Source organism: Nannobrachium achirus (genome assembly GCF_963921795.1).
Source record: "Nannobrachium achirus genome assembly, chromosome: 5".
Taxonomy (NCBI): domain Eukaryota; kingdom Metazoa; phylum Chordata; class Actinopteri; order Myctophiformes; family Myctophidae; genus Nannobrachium; species Nannobrachium achirus.
In genome coordinates this window covers 53,190,480-53,208,450 of record NC_137814.1, presented here as the reverse complement: position 1 = coordinate 53,208,450, position 17,971 = coordinate 53,190,480, and positions in this window count along the sequence as shown.

Genomic DNA, 17,971 nt, shown 5'->3' with positions numbered 1-17,971 from the left:
TTGGTTAAATGTTTATAAAAGCCATAGACATACGGTACAGTAGGCTACTTAACCACTTTCAACCTTGTTCCAGACTCAGAGATTTCCAGAATTATTTTAAGCCTAGAATCAAGCCATCCAGGATCCTAGTGAATCATGATCATAACATATTTCTGGAAATCTCTTTGGGAAAAATAAATGGGGTCTTGATCGATGGAACCAGAAAATCGCCGCCACTGCTATGCCCTATTTTGGGCATAATGCTGTTGTAGATATGTTCTCTATCTACACGCTCAAAGTTTGTACAGATCATGGCTAATGTTCCCCCCAGAATATGGATGCTGGCTCAACGATAGATCCTAATGCAGGGGGTCCGGGATCCCTAGGGGGTCCTCAGAGTTACTACATGGGGTCCTCCAAATCACACACCTCCAAACCACTTGGACCCTAATGTCCATATTCTGAGAACTTTAGCCAATCCAATCCAATCCAATCCAACTTTATTTATAGAGCACATTTAAAAACAACAGGGTTGACCAAAGTGCTTTACAAAAATCACAGCAAATAAGGAATCTGAAATAAAAACAATAAAAACAAAGATAAACATAAAAACACAGATGGGCATAAAATAGAAACTCAAAAAACAAACACAGATAAAATTCACCCTGGATTAAAAGCTTGGGAATAAAAAATGTGCTTTAAGACGGGTTTTAAAAACAGTGAGTGAGGGTGCCAGTTTGATCGTGAGGGGGAGTTCATTCCAGAGCTTAGGGGCAGCCACAGAGAAGGCTCGATCACCCCTATGTACTAGATTGGATCTAGGGACCACCAGCAGCAGCTTGCCTGCTGATCTCAATGTCCTTTTGGGGACATTGAGATTGAGTTCGAGGAGATCAGATATATAAATTGGGGCTAGTCCATGAAAAGATTTAAAAACAAACAATAAAATCTTAAACTTAATCCTAAAATGCACAGGGAGCCAGTGGAGTGAAGCCAGCACAGGGGAAATGTGGTCACGCCTTCTGGTGCCTGTCAAAAGGCGAGCAGCCGCATTTTGTACCAACTGTAACCTATGAAGGCCGCCATGGCTAACCCCCAAATAAAGTGCATTGCAGTAATTAAGGCGCGTGGTGATAAAAGCATGAATCACTTTTTCAAAGTCCACAAACAATAAAAAAAGCTTGGCCTTTGATAAAATCCTAAACTGAAAAAAAGAAGATTTTAAAACTGCATTTATTTGCTTGTCCATTAAAAAATCCCTGTCCATTTTAACATCTAGGTTTGTTACAGTGGGTTTAAGATGGGTTCCAGGGGGCCTATGTCTAAAACGAATGTAGCCTACTAGCAGCAACACAGCCAAGCTGATCTACAACCTCACAACCCCTCGCGCTGCGAGGCGTTGTGAGCTTGTAGATCGGCTATTTTCATGTTTTAATGTTTTTGTCACTACAGTAGGGCCTACCGGTATATGTATGTAGGTTTTAGAGTGCTTAGCTGAAAGCCATATATGGAATTAAGGTGTTTGTGCCAATTTAGCAGACATCACATTTTTATTTTAGCACAAATCATACCTTGTTGTGCTATGTTCTATCATGCATTGATGAGTAATGTAACTGTTTATTCAAACGAAAAGGCAGCATATGCTTACTGCATGGTTTTCTGATTATACTAAGATATTCTCTCACCCACACACACACACGCTTTACGCGTTTAGCTGGATATGCATTTTAACATATCCGGAGCAACATCAAGTGCAGCTATAAATAGCCATGCATGAAGATGAATATAGATAGGCCTACTGTACATTTGGCTGAACAGTCATTGCCTCATTGTTCAGTCTTTCATCTCATAATGCTTACAGTGCCTGTAGATGCATGTAAAGTGCTGCAGACATCAGGAGTCACACGTGCACAGGAGTTAAAAAGATTTTACTTGGTCTATATAACATGGTCTAGCCTTCCTGTTTGTGACAGGAAGGCTACTGCTTCAAATAGCTAAATTACTTAAAACACTTAAACCCCAGCATCCACATTCTGGGGAAACCTTTCACAGAAAATCAGTAGGGGCAGCTAACAACGCGTTGTGAGCTTGTCAATCGGCTATTTTCTGCGAAGATATTAATATAGTGGGAAAACTGAAAAGTCACTAGTATAGAGCTGGTTTAAATTGTTCAATTTGGGGTGTCTGCGAGTGGCACAGAGATATAACCACAGCTAAGACCACAATGAAAACATGCCCTCTCTGGGCTTTTTTGTGACATCCTTTTAGCATTACTTGTGTAACTGTACTGCTGTACTGTTTGCAATTTGTTAAAAATGTCCAACTGAACGCAGTACTTGCGCCTTGCTTTTCTGATGGGCGCAAGTAATAAAGGATTCAATGAATCAATCAATAACGTTCCAGCCTACCACCCTGAGAGACAAGTGGGCTTGAATCTTCAGCGGTCTATCCGGCTTGTGCTGGATACTCCAACAAACACAACAACGATCTCAATGGCGCTCGGGTGACGTCCCTGCCCACCACCACCACGGAGATCATGGGTTCGAAAATCCACTCTGGTGCATCCAGTTTTGTCGGGCGTCTATTTGGCCCATGCCCACGGGAGGGAAGCCAGGCGGAGAGGGTGATATTTGTCACTGCATCATGTATTCCTACAGGCTGGGGCGGCACCTGAGTGCTGTGGCGGGAGGAGTAGGACGAAGGCTCTATACGTCCTCCTGGTGGGGGCTGGAAGGTGAGCTAGTACGATACAACAGCAGTGACACTGACAACACAGAAATGTGTGTGGGGCGGAACTACATGCAAGTAATTAATTGGCATAACAACTAAATTTGGTAGACAATGGGGGTAAAAAAATTGGTTGCTGCAGAGACTCCTACAGGATGGCATGTTGGGTGCGGAACTGTTCCTCCACAACAACCTCCGGGTGAAACTCCTCAATGAAGGTGAAGAAGCAGGTAGCAGCAAGAAGCAGCTGGTGACATCATGCGGTCTGCGGTCATCTACACCCTCCAAGGCAACTTTCCTAACGATCACAGACCGCTTCACTAGTAAAGACCACGCCATCAAACGATATCAGTTGGGTTGTATTTATTGAATGGATACAGTGTGTATGAATGGAGACTGATTGAGGGATGGAGTACTGAGGATGGTGTGGTGTAGATGAGTCATGTGGTGTAGATGAGTTGTGTGGTGGAGATGGGCTGAATAGGTGTGGGTGCTTGTTGGTCTGGGTGCTAGCAGGTGGCGGTTAGTGGTTCCAGGGGGCGATGGACCCTGGGTGTTTGGCTTTGGGGTCCTTGGATCTGGAGTGGCGCCGAGGTCCATGGATCTGGAGTGGCGCCGAGGTCCATGGATCTGGAGTGGCGCCGAGTTTACGCTTTAAGGCCCCATCTGGAACCTGAAGTAAAGGATGAGGAAATGTTAGTGGAGCGCATGAGAAAAGTGTGGAGATTGGGGTGGTGGAGGGATGCGAGAAACGGATCAGGGGATGGCAGGTGGAGGTGGTCATGTATAAATACAACCCTTGATTGGTTTCGGGGAGGAGATAAGGGAGGAGTTGTTATCAATGGGATCACGAGCAGGTGAGCTTGGGAGAAGTAGAAGTCAGCCAGATTGGAGGCAATAACATAGTGGGGAGATAGTTCTCCGGTGTGGTCTTATTCCTCCTGAACTTATGTTGTACCAACAGCATTTCACTAGTAAAGACCACGCCATCAAACGATATCAGTTGGGTTGTATTTATTGAATGGATACAGTGTGTATGAATGGAGACTGATTGAGGGATGGAGTACTGAGGATGGTGTGGTGTAGATGAGTCATGTGGTGTAGATGAGTTGTGCGGTGGAGATGGGCTGAATAGGTGTGGGTGCTTGTTGGTCTGGGTGCTAGCAGGTGGCGGTTAGTGGTTCCAGGGGGCGATGGACCCTGGGTGTTTGGCTTTGGGGTCCTTGGATCTGGAGTGGCGCCGAGGTCCATGGATCTGGAGTGGCGCCGAGGTCCATGGATCTGGAGTGGCGCCGAGTTTACGCTTTAAGGCCCCAAAAAGTGGTGCTTTGTTTGCCACGAACACATGGCATGGGCAGGGTTGGACCACTGGAACGGGTGGATACTGGAATGGGTGAATACTGGAATGGGTGAATACTGGAATGGGTGAATACTGGTATGGGTGAATACTGGAATGGGTGAATACTGGTATGGGTGAATACTGGAATGGGTGAATACTGGTATGGGTGAATACTGGTATGGGTGAATACTGGTATGCCTGAATACTGGTATGCCTGAATACTGGTATGCCTGAATACTGGTATGCCTGAACATTGGTATGGGTGAATGCTGGAATGGTGAGGATTTGGAGAACATGGAGGCATGGAAATACGTTTGGAGGTAGAATGGGGAAAAGAAGAGGCCAGGGAGGTGCCTCGGGACAGGAAGGTGGCAACAACACCTGCTAAGTAAAGCGGCGACAACGCTTTGGTTAGGTGACAGGAAGGTGGCAACAACACCTGCTAGGCAGTGAATACTGGAGTGAATACTGGAGTCTGAGTGGATGAGGACGGAGCGGCTGGACAGTACGGAAGCCCAAAAGAAGCCGCGACAAGATCTGGTGGATCTCGAATACTGAAATGAATACTGGCTTGGAATGAAATGAATACTGGCTTGGGATGAATACTGGCTTGGAATGAATACTGGCTTGGAATGAATACTGGCTTGGAATGAATACTGGCTTGAAATGAATGAATACTTGCTTGAAATGAATGAATACTGGCTTGAAATGAATGAATACTGGCTTGAAATGAATACTGGCTTGAAATGAATGAATACTGGCTTGGAATGAAATGAATACTGGCTTGGGATGAATACTGGCTTGAAATGAATGAATACTTGCTTGAAATGAATTGATACTGGCTTGAAATAAATGAATACTGGCTTGAAACGAATGAATACTGGCTTGAAATGAATACTGGCTTGGAATGAATGCTGGCTTGGAATGAATACTGGCTTGAAATGAATGAATGCTTGCTTGAAATGAATCTATGCTTGCTTGAAATGAATGAATACTGGCTTGAAATGAATGAATACTGGCTTGAAATGAATGAATACTGGCTTGAAATGAATGAATACTGGCTTGAAATGAATACTGGCTTGGAATGAATGCTGGCTTGGAATGAATACTGGCTTGAAATGAATGAATGCTTGCTTGAAATGAATGAATACTGGCTTGAAATGAATGAATACTGGCTTGGAATGAAATGAATACTGGCTTGGGATGAATACTGGCTTGAAATGAATGAATACTTGCTTGAAATGAATGAATACTGGCTTGAAATGAATGAATACTGGCTTGAAATGAATGAGTACTGGCTTGAAATGAATACTGGCTTGGAATGAATGCTGGCTTGGAATGAATACTGGCTTGAAATGAATGAATGCTTGCTTGAAATGAATGAATACTGGCTTGAAATGAATGAATACTGGCTTGGAGTGAAATGAATACTGGCTTGGGATGAATACTGGCTTGAAATGGATGAATACTGGCTTGAAATGAATGAATACTGGCTTGAAATGAATGAATACTGGCTTGAAATGAATGAATACTGGCTTGAAATGAATGAATGCTTGCTTGAAATGAATGAATACTGGCTTGAAATGAATGAATACTGGCTTGAAATGAATGAGTACTGGCTTGAAATGAATACTGGCTTGGAATGAATACTGGCTTGAAATGAATGAATGCTTGCTTGAAATGAATGAATACTGGCTTGAAATGAATGAATACTGGCTTGGAAGAAATGAATACTGGCTTGGGATGAATACTGGCTTGAAATGAATGAATACTGGCTTGAAATGAATGAATACTGGCTTGAAATGAATGAATACTGGCTTGAATGAATGAATACTGGCTTGAAATGAATGAATGCTTGCTTGGAATGAATGAATACTGGCTTGAAATGAATACTGGCTTGAAATGAATACTGGCTTGAAATGAATACTGGCTACTTTTTTTTTTTTTTTTTTTTTTTTTTTCGGTTAATGTAGGGCTGCAATGGAAATGATCATTGTAAGGTACCTTTGCTCTAGCCTGTATTGTTGTTGGGACTGATAGTATTCAATGAATCAATGTAGAATGGTGGAGGTTGACGAATGAGTAGGTGAGTGTCATATACGGTAGCTCAGCGCAGCTGAGTTGGTATCAATGCGCCTGTGACAATAGTCCAGGCATTACGGTAGCTGACAGGCGCCAGAGAGACGGCCGGTAGTGCATGTATTGTGATAGAGACACAGATGTGCTGTGGGAGTCGGGTGTGTGAAAAGATACTTAGCTTTGAGTGTTGGACAGAAAATCGTAAGCAGGGCTGAGCAACTCTGGATCTGGGAGTGACGTCATCGCTGAGAGTTGTGGCGGAGTCCCGTGGAGCGAGCCGGCTTTGAATGGCGGCGTGGGAGAAAAAGGGCTATTTGCTAGCCGCGGAGGTGACTCGAAACACCGTGGCGGTCGGGACTGGACTGACTGGTTGTGTGAGGATAGGACGGTGGTGGCGTTGTAATGCGCCGAACCGGGACTGCCGCGAGACGGCGTGTGAAACCGGGCCGCTGGCGAAACATGTTAAAGTTAGTGGCCACAGACTGTGTGGTTGGTTTTTGATCTCGCTTGCTGCCTGGTGCTGGATACAAGTGATGGCATCGCTGGAGTACGACCTGGCATCTTGTCGGTTGTAGGAGGAGGAATTGTAGGCCTACGTTTTGTGATTAATATTATTTAATCGGTTCGGTTGAGTTGACCCAGGGACACGTTGGTGAGCCTGAGCTTGTGTGTGTCCATGCGAGAAACGGATCAGGGGATGGCAGGTGGAGGTGGTCATGTATAAATACAACCCTTGATTGGTTTCGGGGAGGAGATAAGGGAGGAGTTGTTATCAATGGGATCACGAGCAGGTGAGCTTGGGAGAAGTAGAAGTTAGCCAGATTGGAGGCAATAACATAGTGGGGAGATAGTTCTCCGGTGTGGTCTTATTCCTCCTGAACTTATGTTGTACCAACAGCATTAGGGGAAGGCGCGCCCAACTCTATGCGAGTCCCTTGAAGAATAGTTATTTTGCTGGGTGCAGATTCTTGAAGACAATATAAAGAAAGGATCATCCGCACTCTCCTGAGTAGTTTCTCATGGTCTTTTATTAACAGGAAGGCACAACAGTGGCAGTCTGGAGAAACGGACGCGTTTCGGCACGCCGGCCTTCCTCAGTGTTTCAACATAAGAAAATACTCAGGAGAGTGCGGGTGATGCTCTTCTTTATATCATCTACACCCTCCTACATGACCAACTGTAAGGTTTTAAGAGAGACAAAGACGACAAGCGAGTGGGAAAAAAATGGCAATTGGCATAATGACTAAATGGAAGAAAAATGGTAATCTGGTAAAGGAATATTAAATCACTGATGCTTTCCAATGCACACTAACAACTGCTGTCTGTGCTCTTGAGCAAGGCACCATAGTAGAAGACTGTGGTTGTTCAGAGAATTTGTTACACTATGTATGTAATAGGTTTATCACCTTCATTTTCCTGCATATCGCTACCTGCATAGAGCAGAAAAATCTAATCCACCTCATTTCGATTTTTTCAAAAGAGAGAAGAGTTTTTGAAGGGTATACACACTGAAGATTAGAACATACTGCAAGAAAAAAGTACAATAATATGGTCTTTCTTTCTCTCCAGACTGATCTCTGAGAGAGTGTCTCTGGGTTACATGAACACCAAGGATTTTATTGTACACTTCTCCCAAAATACTGACATCATGCAAAGCAACGGGATACGGATTAGCAGAAAGTGCAGTAAAAATATAAGAGACAGACTGCACCTCTGGTTGCTAAATCCCCAGAAAAAAAAACATGACCTCTGTGTTCTCATGGAGCACGTCCCATGCTACAAAATCTGCAGTTGAGTGTAAACAAGAGCCCTCCCCTGCTGCGTCGATAAAAGTTACTAAACTAAATCTGCAGCTTTCACACAGATTTGAGAGCACCGTCCTTTTCACTTAAAAATCGCCTTACAAAGACAAAATCTCAGGGTAGGTACATGAGTACCCTCACAAAAACATGCAGTAATCCTGGTCTCTATAATTCCTCCCACCTGGCCAGCCTGATGGAGGGGAAAGGAACTGGTTGGAATAACATGTTCCTTCCACACGCTACGTCCAACCGGGGAAAATTCGCCCTGTCAGGTGATAACAAGTGGCCGCCTCACTCCTCATGTACTGAAGGAAGCATGAGCTCAGTTCGGGGCTCTCCCCAGGTTGGCAGAGGGAAGGTAGCGCCCAGGATTACAGCTTAGGCATTGGCACTGCATGGGTGAAAAATGGGTTACAAAAAATCGTGGGATAGAAATGTAAGCGATTTAAATGTCACACCAGCCCTATTATGAGCATGGCTGGTGTGGTACAAGACTCACATTTAATCCTTGCGTGCCTTCACATTTTCAGAGTGATCTGTGCAATCAACCAGTGCTGTACCGGTCCATGCTTTTGGGGGGCCCCAAAAAAATGTACACATGCAGGGCACATGTGTTGTTGTGGAAAACGACGCTCAACCCTCAGCCAGATAGATTTGCACTAATATAGATTAATACAAGGTAGCTATCTGGTATTTTTGTGTTTGAAAGTTGTTGAAACTTCTTCCCTATCCTACAGTATAGTGTACTGTGCCTCTCTCTGTCTCTGGCGACCCTGTGTGGTGAAGGTAAGGTTAGGTCAGGTCATGACCAGGCCAGTAGGAGCTGGAAGGTTAGAGAGGCAGAATTTTGTCTGTGTGTTGATTGATTATAATATGTTGCATATATATATATAATATAATAATTACCATGAAAATACATTAGTTCTCCTTCTGTCTTTCTGTCCCACTCTTCTCTCTCTCTCTCTCTCTCTCTCTCTCTCTCTCTCTCTCTCTCTCTCTCTCTCTCTCTCTCTCTCTCTCTCTCCCTCTCTCTCTCTCTCTCTCTCTCTCCCTCTCTCTCTCTCTGTGATGATTGTGGAGGAAGGTTTTCTTTAATGACGATCCTCTCTGGTTTGCTTTTCTCTCTCTCTTTGACATTGTTCTGGCTCTACGTGTGAGTGTGGGAGTGTGTGAGCGCAAGTACGTGCCTTCCTGCATGCGTGTGTCCGCGTCCTTCCTGTGTGCTGGTGTGCGCGCCTGTGTGTTTGCCTGTGTGCGTGTGTGCGTGCCTGTCCTTCCTGCGTGCATGCATGCGCGTGTGCCTGTCCTTCCCTGTCAGTCCTATGGGTCAGAGTTCCATCTGTTCCTGAGCTGGCTGTGGAACACCAACATCTCTGCAGGTTAAAAGCAGTCACATGATGCAGTGAAGGTCAGGAGGACCGCCTCCTGACCTGATGTACACTGCTGTAGTTTGAATCCCCACATGGCCTGAGAAAAGCTGGCTGATGCTGCTGACCTAGAGCTTACATACAGTATACTCAGCAAATCCCTCCCCCAAATCAGCAGTTCCCAAGCAGACCCCCATGCTAAGGACCACGTATTGCAGTGGGTCTCAATGTGCGAGCCGGGCCCATCTGTGGGCCTCGAGGGTATTTGCAAAACAACAAGATATTAATGATAATGTAAAAATGTACATGGTGTTTTTCTTTCAAAGTTAGAAAAAAGTGTTTTCATTGTGAATCCATGTAAGAACCCAGGTCCCTATCATGCTACAGTATAACTACTTTTTGAAGTTCAAATAGCCGATCTACAAGCTCAAACGTGTCAAGATCAGGGGTCATAGATAGCCCGTCGGCCTGGTGGAGCTAATACTGCATGGCAGTGTATGTTATCAGGGTGTGTAGGTAAGGTGCAGTAGTTCAGTAGTGTACTTAGTGCATGTTGCATCGTGCTACTTCTGCTTGCAACTTTCTGCTATCAGCTGCTGTCGCTAGCAAGCTCTCTTTACAGGGGTAGAAATAGGATCCAGAGATGTGTGTAAGTCTCCTTCCGCCGAAACACAGCCTTTATACCACCAAGACTCATGTGTTGCTTCCTCTTGGCCGCACACACGCTAACTGGGTACTTGGCGGTCCCAGACTAAACTGTGGGGTTTTCAAAGCAGGAAGTGGCCCCATGAGACAAGGCACGCAGCAGGCCCACGCGCAGTGACATGCTTATACACCCAGACCCTGATACCTGCTTTCATACTGTCCCAGCTATGGGCAAATAGCATGCAGGGCATCTAGGAAAAGGTCACTCCAACAAACAACATGGATTTTCTGGGAGCGTTTCGCTGTTAATACGTGTCATCTTTTCGACACCCAACTCTAACCCTTACCCTAACCCTAACCTCCGTGGGGTGAGTGGCTAACCCCCCCGACGCTCCTTTGTCAAAATGACGGTCGTTCGAAAGAGCGAGATTTCCCCGGTTTTTCTAACACATGTGTGGTATCGGAGCAAATTCTGGATAAGGACTGTTAAACGGACAGAGTAGGCCTGAGAGGAGTTGTGCCCCATTGCTCTCACATCGAGTCCAGATGCAGACTGCCTTTTCTGCATGTCACTCCCCATCTCTCTCTCCCCGTTTCCTGTCTACCTACTGTACTGTCAATAAAAGCAAAAGGCCCAAAAAATCCTTACAAAAATGATATAATAATACCTCAATCAATATATTTATTAAGATACGCCCCCTTGTGCAAACTGCATCATCAAATGCCAGTCCAATGAAGCACAAGAAGTAATAACACAGAGTTGATTGTTCTGTACGATGTGTTTTTGTGTGTACATGCAACACACTATCACTTCCAATTTGTCACATACTGATATCTGGACAGGACCCCCTTGGCTTCATGAGTCAACAACAAACTGAGTACCCCTTTAGCGTCGCTTTTTAATGTTCAGGGTAGTCAGTGTGATGCATAGTGGTCACCATGTAGACTCAACATTAAAAACATAATGAAAAACATGGAAAACACATTTAAAAAAGTGACCATCAGAAGCGGCCTTGCGCCCTGTGAGGCACGCATGAGCGAGGCTCCAGCTGAGCGAGTGAAGTGCACGCGTCGAGCGTGGCGATGACCACTTAGCTGATTCAGCATTGTTCTACTACTGGTACTACTGTACAGTAAGAGAAAGGGATAGGTTTTGAGTAACGTTCACGAAGAGTGCCTTGACCAAGTATCAATACAATGACGAGTTGGGAGTGAGGATGCATTAACATGGCATGCACATGCTATGTTCACGCAAATGCATTCTATTTTTACACCAATTCTGAAAATAGTGGATCGACATTGCAAGCTCACAATGCGCTGCTGCAGCACGACGTGCCGTGAGCTTGTAGATGCACTTTTTTGATGTACTGTACTGTATGTTCAACTCATGACATGACCAGAGTAGGGACCCTGGGGCTCATGTGGATTCAAGATTATTGTCATGTGTCATAAGAGTACATTTCTTAGGTTTCAGCTCCTCGACGTTGCATCAAAAACAAAACAGCAAACAATAGCAATAAAACAATCACATAAACATTCACATGAACATTATAATGCAATCTGACCTTTGGTTTTATGTATAGTGAAATACTTTGGGTTTTCTCTGTTTCTATTAAGAAGAGGAAGTACAACTGTTTGTGCTCTTCAACAGGATGTGGTCTTCATGCATGTCAGCTAGACTAAGCAATCAGGCCAGAAACTGTTCTGTCATTGTACATTGTTATAACACATAAATGTTTATTTTGTTAACTTTCTTAGCAGTAATTTATTATTGAAGATTCAGACTCTTAGGCTGTAAGACAACATGCTGTACTACATCATTGATTATGCATTTATTTGTAATATTTTATTTTATATGGAGACTTTGAATCAAGTACATTTAATTTTTACAGTCTTATAAAGAAAAGATACTGAAAAATGGAACTCACTTTTGTTTGTGAAAAATGCATTGGTGGCATGTTTGGGTTTCGCTTCCACCCAGTGCACCCCACCCCATGCGCCCTTCCAAAAGTGAAAGAGAATGCCCATAGGTTCACATGTCCAAAATAATTTTCTCGGGTTGAGGTTGACAGTATTAAAGTCAGGCTAGAACAGACGGTATAGCTCAGAATCTATTCTGGAACAGGGAAGACCAATCTAGGACAACAGATATTGAACGAAGTGAGTAACATTTACGCATATTTAGAAAATACTGTATCATGCATTATATCATAATTACTTAATGCATAATATATGTACATTATTAACTGTTGTTTTTTTTGGTCGCACCCTTTGCAAATGCATTCATTTTGTACAATGTGGTATGGGATGTCTGCGCAACTCAGGCCTTTGTATGCGCCTGTGTGTGTGTGTGTGTGTGTGTGTGTGTGTGTGTGTGTGTGTGTGTGTGTGTGTGTGTGTGTGTGTGTGTGTGTGTGTGTGTGTGTGTGTGTGTTACACCAAGAGTTCCCAAACTTTTCAGGCCTCGACCCCCTACAATATTATCCTATTTGAATATATTATCCTATTATATATTATCCTATTTGAGCTCACGCCATAGAGACTTGAGTTCAATAATATGTTTTGTTTTTTGTCGCATTGTTAAGACAATAGTTTTATTAACAATATATGTACCCCCATTGATTGTGGATGGAGACCCAAATGCATTTGGGTCCCCATCTGGAATCAATGGGGGTACATATACTATAAAACTTTTTTTTTTGTCTTAGGAATGCGACAAATACAAAAAAATATTATTGAACTCAAGTCTCCATGGTGTGAGTAATCAATAGGAAAGAAAATCATTTTGGGGGTGAACTACTCCTTAAAAGTCATTAAAATGTAATTTAGAAATGTGCAGATACCCTGTACACTTATACTGTATGTTGATTTATGTACTGTTGAGTGAGAAAACAATGTTGCACATTAAGCTAACCATCATGGGGACCCCCCAAAATGATTTTGGCCCAGTTTGAGAACCATTGTAGGCAGCACTCTAGGAAACCACACTGACAATTCACCAGGTAATCTCATTCATGGTACTCTGTGTGTGTGTGTGTGTGTGTGTGTGTGTGTGTGTGTGTGTGTGCGTGCGTGCGTGCGTGCGTGCGTGCGTGCGTGCGTGCGTGCGTGCGTTCGTGCGTGCGCGTGCGTGTGTGCGTGCGCGTGTGCGCGTGTGTGTGTGTTGCCATGATGTTCCATAACCTTGATACTTGTACAAATTAATTTGAGTTACTTTTTTGTGATGTTCTTTAAGATGTCTTCACATCTTTCTGGCAAGCCAGTCAGACCTCAGAGGGTGAGGTACGATGGAGGAGTCAGCAGACAAAGGCAGGAGGAGAAAGGAGAAGAGGAGGTGAACATGGTGTACGTCAATGAAAGTGTCAAAGACTCCCACTCAAAGGAGGCTACAGGAGATCAAGGTACATTTATACAGTTATAAATTATGTATTATTAATTATTTCTCTCTTCTTCTCACATCATTACTACAACTGTTTGTCACCCGGTATTTAAAATAATATTTACCTAATATTTACAAGCGACAGGCCGTGAATACTAATCAAAAGAAACATTATAGGCGCTTGAGTGGCGCAGTCGAAAAAAGTGCTGCAAAGCTTTACGTCCTCCCGGTGAGGGCTCCTCACTGGCATGTGAGTCAGTAGGATACAACAGCACAGCAGTGACAACACACAACAATTCATTGCACAACTAAATTGGGGGGCGGGGGGATTAAACATTATGAACGCTGAGTCTGTTCCTCTTTGCGTTTTAGTTCTCCTATCTATTCATGATGTGAAAGTCACAATTGCATAGGGGTAATGTGTTAACCACGTTATTGTACAGGCACAGCAGAAATGCTGAAGGGGTTCTTCTGTCAATTGCACCAAATTAACATAATATTTACGCTGTATTCTTTGAAATCTAAGCTGAACTGTACTGTACTGTAATATCCTTCAGCTGTGCAGAGAGCCATCACCATTGAGAGAGGCACCTTCATAGCAGCTGCAGTGTGTCTCACAGTGTTGTGTGCTCTACTGGCAGTGAGAACCATAGACATGGCCCTGCGATGTGAGTGAAATATTGTGAAAATAGCCGATCTACAAGCTATTTTCACTATTATTTATTCAAAGAAAGGTTCTGGAAAATCTTTGAATTTTGTAAGAAATGTATACATTTCAATTTAATACAGCATTGATATTAAATAGAAAATGCACTTTGTAATTTGTATTTTTGAAAATGCCTACTTAAGTATATTTTTAAAGCATTTAGGCCTACTTTGAATATTAAGTATTTATAAAATCTAGTACTCCGGTACTTTAACTCAAGAGCAAATTCGACAGAGCAACATTCGCTTGTAGTCGAGTAATATATGACCAGGAGCAAGTATCTATACTTGACTGGGTGGGGTTGAGTACTTTCTTCACCACTAGTCAAAGGTCATAGTCATCGCGTACTTTCAACCGCAAGAATCCCTAATACTTTATTATGTTGAGATCTATTCTCAAAGTTCCTTTTCAACACAGATATACTGACCTCATCATTAGCAGTAACAATTGCGTTCCTTTGCAGATCATTCAGACAATAAGCAGTTACTGAACAACCTGACCCTGACTCTGACCAGATTAAACAACATGACCATAGAGAGAAACCAGCTGCAAAGTGAAGTAAACCAGCTTAAGAGAGAACATGCAGGTGAGATACTTAAACACTCTTTTAAGGAATATTAATTCGAGATCTTATTTTTATGTATATATATTTTTGGAAGGGACAGCACATATTAATGAATATTTTGTCAAGTCTTATATAAAACTCAAATTCTGTTTAGGCAAGTCTAATGTAAAACTCCTGTTTGATATTTTTTCATGTCTAATATAAAACTAACCTGACTCCGCCAGATAGGGCAGTAGAGTTCACAGGTTGCTGTGCTGTTGAACTTGAACTATTAGACAAGTCAAATATTCTAAAACTGTACATTTAGTCATGTCTAATATAAAACTTCTGTTTAGTCGAGTCATGTCCCACTGGATGGCAGAAGTTTGGAGACAGCTTCTATTACAGACCCGATAAATGGATAACATGGGATGAAAGTAGAGAACAATGTCTGAAGACAGGAGCAGATCTGGTTGTCATTAACAGCGAAGAAGAACAGGTTAGTGTGTGTGTGTGTGTGTGTGTGTGTGTGTGTGTGTGTGTGTGTGTGTGTGTGTGTGTGTGTGTGTGTGTGTGTGTGTGTGCGCGTGCGTGCGTGCGTGCGTGCGTGCGTGCGTGCGTGCGTGCGTGCGTGCGTGCGTGCGTGTGTGTGTGTGTGTGTGTGCTAGGGCTGGGGCGGTATGGATTTTTAGTTATTATTGAGACCGTAGATCGCATTTACTACCAAAACCTCCACCGGCTGTCTGTGAGTGAGTGAGTGAGTCAGTCAGTCAGTCCGTCACACTTTTGCCCTGCTCATATCTCCACAACCGTTGCCCCCATCCATGCCAAATTTTGCACACACACTCCTTGACTGCCAAACTACAACCTCCAAGGACCCCCGGAGCCCCAGGGACCCCCAGGTCCCTGGGGGACCCCCAGATGTAAAAAATGACCAAATGTGCTCACACGTCACACTTTTTCCCTGCTTATATCTCCGCACCCGTTGACCCGATCCATGCCAGATTTTACACACACACTCCTTGCCTGCCAAACTACAACCTCCAAGGACCCCCGGAGCCCCAGTCCCTGGGGGACCCCCAGATGTAAAAAATGACCAAATGTGCAAAAATGACCAAATGACCACCCCAACGGGGCTGCTCACGGGGAATTCCCGGGGACCACCGACTCCTGGTGCTCCAGAACGGATGCAAAAGTGGTGGCGCCCCCAGTGGAGGACCCCCTGCCACTGCAGCGCACATAAAATGCCGTAACTCGGGCTAGGAGCGTCCGGGAGAGCCGGGGCCGGTACCTATTCGTCCGCCAAGGCAACGCGGAGACCCCACCCCTCATTTCTCACATGGCCCTATTCTAGCGCCACCTTCGGGCCGATTTTTAAAACACATTTTTGGACACTGCTCCTACAGTTTTTGCCCTAAAATCATGAATATCACTACACAGCATGTCTACACTCATGTCATCAACATGGATCAGGAAGATTTTGGAAAAACAAATTTTTGCCCTATTTGTGGAGATAAGCCACCTACGGTCGCTTATCTCCCGATTAGGGAGTCTTACTGGTGGTAATATAAGTCACTGTTTACTGACGGTATGGCGGTATCTCCCCCAAAAGGTTGGTTTGAATGATAAATAATTAAGAAAAAAAGTAGCATGCATTAAAACCGCTGTATTGCAGTTATTGCACCTAGTACTAGACTGCCACCACACCAACGCAACTCCTTGCAACAGCCATTGGAGATAATGGTTGCAAGTAATTGCATGCAACAGTTTTGTTAGTTGGTGTGCACTGGCCTTAAGGGAAGTTCACACCAAGCACTATAACGATAACTGTCGTCATAGTTCTGGTGTAGCCTCGGAAACCCCCCAAAAAAAGCCTGGGGTAACCTGCTGCAATTTCTGGCATAGGAAGTGGGAGGCTGGCCATGGCACAGATCGTGAACCAATAGGCGGTGAATCCGCCCCCTCTAGACCAAAATGTTAGGGAAGGCTAGTTCTGGTGTGAACTCTGTCATCAACTTAAGCTAGAACCTTTTTTTAAATAATATCTTTAGTTATAAAATATAATCGCAGTATAATCGCGGTTATGAACTCCACACATGGTGGTATAGCGGTTATTGCACCCAGCCCAGTGTGTGCGCGTGTGTGTCCTTCATCCACATACGCATGTGATGTAATTCTGTGATTATAGTGAAAATATTAATATTTTAGAGAACATTGATGTTGGTTCAATCATCAGGAATTCATCAGAGGATTGGGTGATGGGAATGGCTCACCCTGGATTGGACTGAAAAGGAGTGAGGGCAAATGGACATGGGTGGACGGAACACCACTGACAACACAGTGAGACATTTTAGATATTTTTCTCTCGTCATTCTATCAAAGTCACTGTATGTGAGTCACTGAGTGGATAGAGTTAAATTACATTATATTGTTTATTACTCTGCAGGTTCTGGGGCCGTGGACTACCTGTTGACGATGGAGAGAAGAACTGTGCATACTACAAGAAGAATGACCAAGGATGGAAGAATGGAAAATGTTCATTACTCGCTCCTTGGATCTGTGAGAAGAAGTGATGTTTTTTTTTTAATTCATTGGTGTAACAGCATCGTAATGTTCTGCTCTAAAAGGAAAACTAAAATATTGTACAGTAATCTGTTATAGCCTACACATAATCACGCACGGCACACGTACATAATTGAGCAAGCACAGAAAAAAATGTCACCCTCTTTACGCCTGTAAATCTGAGATGTGACAATAAATCTGATTATAATGCCTGTAAGTGAGAATGCTCTTTATTGACTACAGTTCAGCAAACACCATTGTGTCCTCCAAGCTTAGCTCAGAGACCAATTCAACACCACCCTCTGCAAATTAATCCTGGATCCTGGTGCTCTTGAGCAAGGCACCAGAGTAGAAGACTGTGGTTACAGTGAATTTGTTACACTGTGTAACGAAAGAAGAAGAAGAACTGTGTAATAGTAAAGGATTAAGTAATGTACTGTAATAGGTTTATCGCCTTTAATACTTCCTGCATATGATGTTTTATCAGTGATGTGCAGACAGATGGCGGACATCATCTCTAAATTTGGGCATCGTTTCAGCATGCGGCTGTTGCTATGGTGGATGTCACCATGCTCATCTCTAAATTTGGGCATTGTTTCAGCAAGTGGCTGTTAATTACCATGGTGGATATCACCATGCTCATCTCTAAATTTGGGCATCGTTTCAGCATGCGGCTGTTACCATGGTGGATATCACCATGCTCATCTCCAAATTTGGGCATTGTTTCAGTATGCTGTTACCATAGTGGCGACACTCTGTAGTATCAGTAATGTGCATGCAGACAGACGGACAGACAGACAGACAGACAGACAGACAGACATTCGGTAAATAAATTACTAGTC